At 55.8% G+C, this 12170-nt stretch overlaps 1 protein-coding gene across 5 annotated transcripts in view; it reads right to left on the bottom strand.

Annotated features, from left to right (window-relative positions):
• ARHGEF10 (Rho guanine nucleotide exchange factor 10) overlaps window positions 1-11777 on the bottom strand; it is a 61925-nt gene extending 50148 nt beyond the window's left edge. For all 5 annotated transcript variants that reach the window (XM_061404040.1, XM_061404041.1, XM_061404042.1 and 2 more), the window contains exon 1: window positions 11681-11777. The gene's annotated coding sequence lies outside the window, so the exon portion shown is untranslated. The remainder of the gene's footprint in view (window positions 1-11680) is intronic.
• Between the last annotated feature and the right edge of the window lie 393 nt (window positions 11778-12170).

Raw genomic sequence — 12170 nt, 5'->3', positions numbered from 1 at the left:
CTCACACGTGTGCTGAGGGGGAAATGAACGCGAAAGCCCAAGCATTTTTCTTCTTCCTTCAACTAAATCTTTACCAGTTTGGGGTGAAGGGTTAGTTTCTGAGGACTGAGGAGGAGGCTAGCCGTTTTCTCAAGCCCTTTGGAGCGAGCACGTCGGTGAACCCGCAGGCCTGGGCTGGATCCCAGGTCCTGCTTCATCCTTTCTATTTCCTGCCTTCCTATTTCCTCACAAGTGGTCTGAGATGCATGCCACACCAGGCAGGCCACGGGAGGTCTGGTCCCACGCTCCCAAGGAGGCATCCTGTGAACCAAGGACACTGTTTACAGCGTTGATACCCCCAGACACCTGCCTGGGCTCCACCAGAACCATTATGGGAAGATAAACTTAACAGACGTGACTTCCTGGTTCTCGGGGTCCCAGATGAGTGCCAGGGAAGGCCCCCACAGACGCCACACAACACTTAGAGACACCCTCTGGAAGAGGGACCGAGTACGGTCTCCAAACCATCATGACAACATGCGCAGACCACAAGGGTCAGGGGGCTCGAGGCCTGGGGGAGCTGGGACAGTAGCGGACAACCTGAGCCTCTCACCCTCACCAGCAGACACCGGCTTCCGACAGTAAATGCAACACCACTGCTTCCATATAAAGTCAGCAGACCCTCAGCCCACACCTGCCATGTCCTGCTCTGCAAAGTCACAGCAGGGAAGCACACATCACAGAGGTGTGTGCACACATACATACACATGTGCTCACACATGCAAAGGTGTGCACATACATACTCGTGTGATCGCACATGTACGCAGAGGTATGTGCAAACATACATACAGGAGTGTTTGCATGCATGCACACACAGATGTGTGCCTACGTACATAGACGTGCTCACATACGGGCACAGAGGTGTGTGGAAGCATTACATACATGTGTGCTCGCACATGTGCACACACAGATGTACACACATACATATACGTGTGCTTACATGCATGCACACAGAGGTGTGTGCACACATCACATACACGTGTGCTCGCACGTGTGCACAGAGGTGTGTGTGTACACGCATACACATGTGCTCACACATGCACAGAGGTGTGTGCACATACATATATATGTGATTGCACACATGCCCAAAGAGGTGTGCACATTATATATTCGTGTGCTCGCACATGTGCACACAGAGGTGTGTGCATACACACACACATGCACATGGAGGCCCAGGAAGCTACAAGGAGGAAACAGGAGGAAGGCCAGGAGGACTTGCAGTCAGGAGAACACAGAAGGGGGTGACATCAGCTGATATATCATTTCCCAAGAGGAAATTCAAAAATGCCTGGGAGGAATCGAGGAAAGAAGAACCTGATGTTCTCAGGGCTCCTGGGGCGATAGGCGCTGCTGTCTTCACACCCTCACCAGTCAGGGGTGGAAACACTGCCTCCCTCTCCCAGTGCAAAGCAGCCGAGTCCAGAGCAATCAGAGGACCCGCGCAGGCCCTGGGGCTGGCATCAGGGCAGAGCAGCGCCCGCACACCACTCTGTAGGACCCTAGCCCCGTCGTCCATCGAGCAGACACCACTGGCCCACGGCCGGGCTAATTCAGAGAAGCCAGACGCACAGGCGCACCAGATCTCAGGGTTTTCCGAGTGTTACAGATTCCTTGGGTTTCTCTATTGCGTCGTTTACTCATCTTAAACCACACTGTACAAATCTCATTAATGCTATTTGTCCTACTTAAAATGCATAATACAGAGTCTAAGTGATTTCCCCTTTTCCACTGCTAACACGGGACAAGACAAAAGAACACGCCAGTGTCTGTCTTGCTCTGGAGTCTGATCCTACAGAACAACCACCGTTCACCTGCTGAGCTCCCAGGACACTGAGATGCACCACGCAGCCATCCTAGTCTTCCAACTGTGGACGAGAGGACGCCCGGGGCTTGTCCCCGGGGCACAGCTGGCACTGGGACCAGCCCCGGCACCCTGGTCTGTGTGTGTGACGTGTATGGAATTCAGAAGATCACGACACTCCAAAACCAGCATTGGCGGGAAAACCACCTTCCTGAGAAGGAGACTGTTCAGGAAGCTCACGCACACAGGACCTGCCTCTGGGTTTGGGGGCCTGGGTGCCCGTGTCCATGCTCTGCTCCGTGCAGGCATCACCCTGGGAAGCTCACTCCCCGATGCTGGGCGGACGAGAGCCGGGTCTCCTCCCACCTTCTCTGGCCTCCCCGCAGCCTCGGGCGGCGCCTGCTGCCTCCTGGCTGCCCACTGGGTTTGCAGACAGTGCTTTCGGGGACAGCGTGGAGCCCGCTTGGCCCACGACTGACCCAGGGACAGCGGACAAGCCTGGCCTTCTCACAAGCCCCCCCACCCCCGGCGGACGAGCAGCAGGAGATAACACCGGTCTGGGCTGCCGGGCCCTGGGAATTATCACTGTCCTTCTCCAGTTTAGGGCTGTGGTTTCCAACAAAAGCCAGCACGTGTGATGGAAGCGGCCGCCTGGAAAGCCAGGCAGGGCACGGGGTGGGCCCACAGAGCGGCCAGGACTCCGCCTCAGAGCCTGGGCAGCTACAGAAGTGCCACCGTCACTAGCTTTTTTTTTTGTCACAGTTTCATGGAAATAGCTCGAGTCTTTGCTCCAGCGAGGTTTCCAGCAGCTGAGCCATCTCTGCAGATCTGCAGGGAGAGCGCCATGGATGCCCCAAGGGTCTGGGACCTGCTGCCTTTCCAGCGGGTATTTCCCCCGGGGGCTCGGGGTCCAGAGGGTGAGGAAGGGGGTGCAGTCGCCACCAACGTCATCCCTGCGGAGAAACAGCATGAGTACCTGGGATGCGGGAGCATATCTGGGGAGACCCTGTTCAGGGCTCCCCTCTGGCCCAGGGCCCCGGCATCGTCACTGTGAACCAAGATAAAGGGACACCCATCAGCGGCCGCGGGGCTGGGGGCCGACGGCACTCACCCCCTGGTGTTGGTGCCGCCCAGTCACACGAGGTGGGGCACAGATTATAGGCCGAGCCTGTGCCCAACCCACCCAGCTCGGGCTCCCAGAGTCCAGCCACCACAGACTGTGCTGAAGACTGTCGGGGGACCCAGGGTGCCCCACAAGGACTGGACATATGCCATGAGTGGGAGCCAACACACCTCAAACCTGGGGACAGGGCCTGGGGATGCTTGGATGCGGAATCCTGATGGGCTCACGGCCGCCAGGCCCGTCTCTGTCTAAAACCACAAACTTCCGAGCGAGCTCACGGGAGAAAGGCTCTATCTACCTCCACACGGAGATCCAGGAGGGGAGTGAAAAGCTCACATATCTTGTTGGGAAGGCTCCATGAACTTAACTCTAAGTTAAGTCAAAAACACAACAAGCCTTTTCACTGAATGTTTTCGTAGATTTTTAAGTAAATGTGATGCTCACAGAAACAAGAATGAAGGAAGGAAGGAGAGTGGAGAGAGGAAGGGGAAAGAAGAAAAAGCAGCTCTCCCAATAAGCCAGGCCAGGAACGCAGCTGCCGGGGGATGTCTACTTGGTGACCATTGAACCTGACCACAGAGGGCACGGGGTGCCGAGCACCCTCAGGGCCCCGCTGTGGTGTGTGTTGGGTCGCCTGTTTCTCTGCTCACATCAGACTGAGGCCACTTCCATGAGGCCTGAGTCCGCTCCCCACCAAAAAAAAGAAAAAAGAGTGAATAGAAGCAATTTATTCCATGCAGCAAAGACTGTGAGACAGCAGCTAATTGGCAAATGTTCACTGTCTTTTCCAAATGGTGCTTCGCCCTGGGGATCAACCCCTGAGAACTCCTGGGAGGAGCGCTCACGGGGAACCATAGCCCACACCCTGCTGGCCACACCCGAGCCTCCTGGCTCTGCTGCCTTGGCCTCAAATCCTTACAAACCAACTTCCTCGTGCACACTTCCAGGTGCGAATCCCCTCACCTTGCAGACTGAGCTCCCATCCTCCCTCCCTGCTGTGGTGTCTCTGTGTCCCTCCATGTCTCTCCCTCTCTGTGTCTGTCCTGTATCTCGGTATCTCTGGCCCTGTCTCTGTGTCTCTGGCCCTGTCTCTACGTCTCTGTGTCTCCCTGTGTCTCTCCATGTCTCTCCCTCTCTGTCTGTCCTTGTATCTCGGTGTCTCTGGCCCCATCTCTGTGTCTCCCTGTGTCTCTGTATCTCCCTGTGTCTCTGTATCTCTCTATATCTCTCTCTCTCTGTGTCTGTCCTTGTACCTCTCGGTCTTTGGCCCCATCTCTATGTCTCTGTGTCTCCCCCTCCCCCTTCCTGCCTGCTCTCTGATCTGCCAGCAGGAAGGGACACACCCCTTCCTTGGGAAGCCCATCCTGGGCGGGTCTGGTGACAGGATTCAATCCCAGGGAACCAGACAGGGAGGCAGGGACAGGAGAGGTGGACACTGTGGGGCTGGGGACACAGCTGGAGGAGCAGGGGACAGATGGCTGGGGGGACACAGGTGTGGCCAAAAGTCAGGAAATAGAGCCCCACTGCCGCCCCGGCCTCCACAGCAGCGCTGACCCCATCCCCATGTCTGCCCAGCCCCTCAGGGTGCAGGCTCCAGGACAGAGCTCTGCCACTCCTGTTGACCTGGAGGGGGGGCGGTGACAGCTCTACCCACGGTGTGCCCCCTCCCCGGGGAGTCACCTGGACCTCCCCAGACGCGGTCCCTATAGGCCCCAGGCCGTGACACGCGGGACCACAGGAACCAACCTGTGGAGCTCTGGCTGCCGCCCACGCCATCATCCGCAGGCTTACAGGCATGGAAACGCATTGACTACTCATCAGGGCCTCCGAACAAGGATCGGAGCCCAGAGCCGTAGCTGACGCGTGGACTGCTTTCAGACACACCGAGGGCGGGGCGGCCCTGGGCGATGCTCCTCGCCCCTCCTGGTCCGGCTCTCCTCCCCTCAAACCCTTAAACCAGCGTCCTGCACGAGACTGGACACGGGGTGCCCCCCAGACCCAGCGGGCCCTGCCCCACACTGGTGCCGAGCCAGAGTCGAGAGTCAGGAGGACCGCCACCCTGCCACCCCCACCGAGGGCCAGGGGCCCAGACTTGCAGCCCAAATGCCCCCTCTATGGGCTCCTGAAGCCCTCCTGCCTCCAGACACAAACACGGGTGTCCACGGTCACGCAATCCAGCCCGAGAGCCTCCTCTCAGAACCATCTAGACACACAACCCCTTCCTTTCAGAACTCACCAAGAACAAAGTTAATTCTGCCTTTACTTGGCCACGTCTCTGAGAAATCTTTTCACAAAGCCAGTGTTACAGTCATCAAACAGGAGAAAGTCACCCCTGCGAAGGGGGCAGCGCCGACAGGGGGCGACACCCCGGGCCCTGTCACTGGCTGGAGCTGGCCGTCCATCTGTCCAGGCCTCCCTGTCACCTCCTCCGGCACACGGCCCAACCGAGGACAGGCCCCGAGCACACCTGCCAGGGGCAGTTCAGCACTTGTGCAAGGACCAAGAGCCCCGCGGAGCAGGAGGAGGGGAGCAGGGAGGAGGGGAGCAGGGAGGAGGGGAGGAGGCCAGAGACGCACCCCCACCCGCCCCTCCTCCTGGGACCCACACGCCCAGCAGTTTCTTGCATAAAGTAAATTCCAGCTCTCAAAAATCACCCTGACAGACATGGCATCCTGCCTTGGGACGGAAGGAATTTGGGGAAACCCTGGGCTGACATCCAAGCCCCTGCCTTCTTTGCACGGGCACCTGCTGCCCGCCTGGGGGACCCATCTGAGGGGTCACGCTGCAGCAGGAGTGCCCCCTTATTTACGGGAAATGCAAGTAACTCCTCCCGCAGAGCAGGAAGGGCGCCGCGTGCACGTGTGATTACATCAGGCAGATGCAGGCGAAGCCGCTGTCCCCCCAGACTGGAGCCTTCCATCACGTGTCGGCGCAGCGGCCCGCCCAGTGTAGGGCAGCCTGGCCCCACCTGGTCCCTCCCTACGGACGCCCACCCACCCGACAACGGCTCGGACCACCCTGCAGACCGAGGGGGCACCGGGGGAAGCACCTTGCTGTGAAGCCCAGGATGCCCTCGACCACCTGGCCTCCCCGGGGTCCCCACCCCAACCCACACACGGGGGAGATGGGCGCCAGGGTCCCCTGCCCTCCTGTTGGCCCAGACGGGCTACAGGGACGCACACCCTGGAAACAATCTCTCCCCCTCGACTACCTGCGATTCACGTCCTAAACACTCCTGCCGTCTGGCAAACGCTGCACCTTTCATTCCTTCCTATTAAGTCACTGCGAGCAGCGCGTGTCTAAACGCTTTTCCAGAACACAGGCCAGCGGCAGGCCCAGCAGGTTCCCTCCAGGCCCCAATCAGTTCTGGACCCGAAGCGGGACTCTGTCCTCCGCAGACCCCTGGGAGGTCTAAAATCGGCCTGGGTCTGATTTTAGCTCCAACAGAAAAGTGACCAAGGCCATGTCCCCCAGGACAAGAACTCTGACACCAGGCTTGGCCTCCGCACTGTCTGGCAGAAGGGCCCGCAGGCTGAGTCCCCAGCCATGCAAGCAACATCCGACTCAGCTTCTCTGACGGACGGAATCAGGGCTGCCCACTGGCCACTGCCCAGTCCAGGGCTTGAGAACAAAGCGTGCATTGATGTCTTATCAGTTTCACAGCGAGCAGGCTGCCGGGGCCAGGGGCCAAGGCCACGTCCCCCAGGGGGAGCTGACGGTCGCACCAGCCCAAGCTCCAGCCCCACACTTGGCCTCCCGGCATCTCCCAGCCAGGCTCAGACCTGCACACGCAGGGAGTGAAAAGACACGCCGAATTCCTTCCATCAGAGCTCAGCGCTCCTTGCCCAGAAGCAGACTCTGGCTCCTGACTTGGAATCACATCTAACTCTGGAAATCCTGGGCTGTTTCTACACTGGCCCACACAGGCGTCCCATCCCCACCGCTAGGCAAATCCCTGCACTTCCAAGCCCTTGCATGCCACTGCTGAAGCAAGGCAGAGCACCCGCCCAACCCCCTGCGCCAGAGACCCCGACATCCTCCTGGGTCCAAGGCCTCCTGGGCTTCCCCGGTGGCTCAGTGGGTGAACAACCCACCTGCAATGCAGGAGACACAGGTTCGATCTCTTGATCAGGAAGATCCTCCGGAGGAGAGCATGGCAACCACTCCAGTATTCTTGCCTGAAGAATCCCATGGACAGAGGAGCCTGGTGGGCTATAGTCCACGGGGTCGCAAACAGCTGGACACAACCTTGCAACTGAACAATAACACCCACCAAGGCCTTCCAGGCCTCTGCGGAGACCCTTTCAGCTCAACAGTCTCAAGCTCCTTCAAGTCAGTCACCACTCCATCTTCTCTTCAGAGAAAGAACGTGAATAACAGAATAAAACATTGAGTGTGCATGGCTGCTGCTGCTGCTGCTAAGTCGCTTCAGTAGTGTCCGACTCTGTGCAACCCCATAGACGGCAGCCCACCAGGCTCCTTTGTCCATGGGATTCTCCAGGCAAGAACATTGGAGTGGGTTGCCATTTCCTCCTCCGATGCATGACAGTGAAAAGTCAAAGTGAAGTCGCGGTCGTGTGCGACTCTTAGCGACCCCACGGACTGCAGCCTACCAGGCTCCTCCGTCCATGGGATTTTCCAGGCAAGAGTACTGGAGTGGGATGCCATTGCCTTCTCCAAGTGTGCATGGTACACTTCTATTAAAACTCTTCAGCCTATCCTGTATGGTCAGATCCTGTTCTCCACACCGATGAGAAATGACTCAAGTTCAAAGTTCACATCTGTTTGACTTTGAAGGCTGAATGTCCACAGTGCCTTCTTTTAAAAAAAAAAAAATGACGTCCACTTGCCAGGCTCTGGTTCCCCGCAAACTGCCAGCTTCCAGGCCAAGAATTAAGAGCAAAGCCTCAGTCCAGGAAGCAAAACCCCCACCTTCAGGACCCGGACCTCCTCGCGCATGGAGAAGTCCTTGTCTTCGCATAGTTATCATTGTGTGGACTGTTTGGGCACCCTTACCTATTCCTTTCGTTTCTTCATAAAATGCCCAGTTCGGGAACCCAGGCAACTACTGAGTCAGGTCTGGGAGCCTCACTTGGGCCACCAGGCCAGCGGCCCCCTGGGAAAGGCTGGCTCAGCCGTCCTCCTGGGAGCACTGAGGCCTCCCCCCGCCCCCACGGGCCTTGTCCCCGCTCCCTTTCACAAGGGCACAGGGAGGCTGCAGCAACCTCTGACGTCACATTTACTTTAAAAAGCAATTTCTAGTATCAGAAAGTGGCTCCTGGAAGAGAAACACTTTAAACCTAAAACAAAAAACTCCAAAAAATCTTTTTAAAAATCTTTTGAACATTGCTTAAGGGAACCATAAAACATCAACAACCCACAGAAAGCACTCTGTACTAGCAGGTACCCATTACTTTCCCGACATGAAGAAGAACAGGAAATGAAAGAACAACAGCAGTGCCCGTGACTGGTCATTTTTATAATCAAAGTTTTGAAAAGGCACACACAGAAACAAAGATGTAAAGAAGCAAAAGCCGACCTCAAGGCCTGCTTCTCTGAAGTCTGAGTTCGGAAGGAGTCCCAGTGAGGGGTGTGTGCTGGGTGGAGCTGGTGGTGGGTCAGGGGTCCCGTGCCAGCTCCCCTGGGCCTCACTCCCACAGCCATCATGGTCAGAGAGGGCCCGAGCCCCCACTGCTGGCCCCAGCCCACACCCCCAGACCCGGTGCCCCTCTGTACTGCTAAGCCCCAGAACTTCCCAAACTACACTTCCAGAAGGCTTAACTGGGGAGCAGTAATCCTGCTCCATAAATGTTTAATGCCTGTGATCCGCTTCTGTCTCGTTTCACTCCACTCCCTTTCTACCCGGGCAAACTATGAGTAATGTGTGAAATAAACACCAACATGCTATGAGTATCTCAAGATCTGGATTTTCATTGCAGCCTTTCTATCACGCCTCGTGCAATAAGAATACCGTATTATTCAATGTGGGTCTTTAATTTATAGTGACACAGCCATACTCACAGCATTTTCATTTTGCTCTCATGCAGAACATTCTTGGTTTAAAATGCATTTTCACAACTTGCCTTCCAGCAATTTCCTAAGTCAGTAAACTGAGGTTCTACAGGGGACGTGACTCTTCCAGGGTCGGGTGAGCAGTTCCAGAACTCAGCCCAGGGTCTGAATGCCACCAGAACACCTCAATCTCCAAGAATCTCCAAAGAGAAGTTTCTAACCTTCTAACCACACCAGAAAAACTTCAGAGAACATCAAAATTTCAAGAAAACAAATTCAATAAAACAAAGTCAAGCTTGAACGTAACAAATTAAAAAAAACTATTTTTAATAACTCTGGATTTTACCTCATCCCTGTCTATAGCTGCTTTGATAATACCTGGCTTGAGAGAGAGAGAGAGAGACTAATTATTTCAGGAAACCATGGGAGTCTACACCTGACTATGAACAGTCATGCAGCCACCTAACTGCAGATGATGTTGTTGTTGTAACAATAACAACAGTCACTAAGTCATGCCCAACTCTTTGCAACCCCATGGATTGTAGCACGCCAGGCTTCCCTGTCCTTCACCATCTCCTGGAGTTGGCTCAAATTCATGTCCATTGAGTTGGTGATGCCATCCAACCATCTCATCCTCTGTCATCCCCTTCTCCTCCTGCCTTCAATCTTTCCCAGCATCAGGGTCTTTTCCAATGAGTCAGTTCTTCACATCAAGTGGCCAAAGGATTGGACCTTCAGCTTCAGCATCAGCCCTTCCAATGAATATTTAGGACTGATTTCCTTTAGGATTGACTGGTTTGTTCTCCTTGCTGTCCAAGGGACTCTCAAGAGTCTTCTCCAATACCACAGTTCAAAAGCATCAATTCTTCAACGCTCAGCCTTCTTTATGGTCTGACTGTTACATCCATACATAACTGCTGGAAAACTACAGTTTTGACTATACAGAGCTTTGTCGGCAAAGTAATGTCTCTACTTTTTAATATGCTGTCTAGGTTGCTCATAGCTTTTCTACCAAGGAGCAAGTGTCTTAATTTCATGGCTGCAGCTGCCATCTGCAGTGATTTTGGAGCCCCCCAAAAATAAAGTCTGTCACTGTTTCCATTGTTTCCCCATCTATTTGCCATGAAGTGATGGGACCAGATGCCATGATCTTACTTTTCTGATTGTTGAGTTTTAAGTCAGCTTTTTCACTCTCCTCTTTCAACTCTCATCAAGAGGCTCTTTAGTTCCTCTTGCTTTCTGCCATAAGGATGGTGCTATCTGCATATCTGAGATTGATATTTCAATAACTGAAATATTGACTGCAGATGGAGTCACTTAACCAAACCATACCCCAGGGCCAGTCAAGTAAATACGGTGAGAGCTTATGGGATACATTATAACAATATATTAATATTACACAGAGTATATCTCATCTTTCCTTTATTATAAAAGTTATTTCCTTGAAAACATGTTCAAAATATGTATTTTAAGCGATGAACAGTAAAAATGTTATTCCTTGCAATGTTCTACCTGGAGGGATATTAAGTAACTCTTGCATAAGATCCAGGACATTGGCAGCTACTTTATTTTGACTTTGTGGCTCAACCAAAGAAAAGCTAAAAATCCACTGCACTTTGAGTTCATGAGAATTTTCACCTCCAGTAATTGAAATGTCAATATTACATTGCACCAAGTATGTCTGCTGCTTTCTCAGAATGTTCACATCCTGTTAAGGGCTGAAACATTTACTCAGATTTCTACCTTCAAACTGAGGGTCTTCCAGAGGGGAAGTGTTGCCAGGTAGGGATAAGAAGTCACCTGTCCCGGCTGGCAGCGCACCTGTTTATCTCCCAGCCATGGAAGACGGGAGGGAGGGTTTCTAAAGTAGCAATTACCTTCACCCTAAAGTGGGCCAAGGAGAAGGAAATGGCAACCCACTCCAGTATTCTTGCCTGGAGAATCCCAGGGACAGAGAAGCCTGGTGGGCTGCTGTCCATAGGGTTGCACGGAGTCGGACACAACTGAAGCAACTTAGCATGCATGCATACATTGGAGAAGGAAATGGCAACCCATTCCAGTATTCTTGCCTGGAGAATCCCAGGGACAGAGGAGCCTGGTGGGCTGCCGTCTATAGGGTCGCACAGAGTCAGACACGACTGAAGCGACTCAGCAGCAGCAGCACCAAAGTGGGCCAAGGGCTTTTGCCTTTATAGGAAAATACAAACGACTATTTCCGACCTAAACACCCCAACTGGCCACTCCTCAGGGTACTTCACTGGGCCCTGGTTCATCCAGACCCCAGGCCGGGCCCGGATGCCTCCTGCACCTCCTGACGGCCGGTGGGTCTCGATCCGTTGCCGTTATCCCAGGACTCGCGATAAGTGGGGCGCTTCCAGGGCCTCAGCTCCGCCACCTGCACGGTCCACGCCCGGGGCTGCGTGTGCCCCGAGCGGCCCTCGCACCGTCCCCCAAAATCTGGGGTGGGCGGGCAGCCCGGACTGCAAGGTGCGGTGGGATCGGCCAGTTCGACGGACCTGGGCAGAAGGGAAGCTTCCCAAGGAAAAAAGGAAACTCCGAAGCTCCGCGATAGGTCGGCTCGCGGGCGGCGCCCTTCGAGGACCCCAACCACACCCCTGCCCGCTCTCATCCTGCAGGACCCCAGCGGCCCCCCGCCCCGCCCGCACTCAAGCCACGGGACCCCGTCCTCCCTGACCCGCACTCACCCTGCAGCCGGGACAGGACCCCCGCCCGCCGTCCCTCCGCCGACCCCTCTCCTAGCCCCGAGTCAGCCGCCCCTGGATGCGCCCCGGCCCCGCCCACAGGGAGGTAGGCCCGCCCGCGCGCCGTGATTGGCCTAATTTCGAAGCTCCGGGACTCCATTGGCTGCCGCGCCTGCCCGTTCCTCGGCCGTGCCCCGCCCCCGCGCCCGCGCATTCCTGCGGAGCCACGTGGCCGCGCGCCCCCTCTTTCTGCCCAACGCCCGGCTCGGCTGCGCACGCGTGGGATCGCGGCGCCGGGCGGGCAGGCTTCCCGGACCCCCCGGAACCCCCGGACCCCCGTCTCTCCCCGCAGAGCCCTCGGGCTGGGCACACGTTGGGAGGGTCCCCGGCCTATCTCTCCCCCAGCTCCCCAACCCCCTCCCCGTCCCCAAAGCGTCCACCCCTTCCCTTTGCTGGCTGGCCCTGCCTGCAGGGGCGTTCCTGGCTCTTCTAG

The sequence above is a fragment of the Bos javanicus genome, chromosome 27 (assembly GCF_032452875.1).
Source record: "Bos javanicus breed banteng chromosome 27, ARS-OSU_banteng_1.0, whole genome shotgun sequence".
Lineage (NCBI taxonomy): Eukaryota > Metazoa > Chordata > Mammalia > Artiodactyla > Bovidae > Bos > Bos javanicus.
The sequence above is the reverse complement of the archived record's forward strand: the minus strand, read 5'-3'. Positions and strand labels throughout refer to the sequence as shown.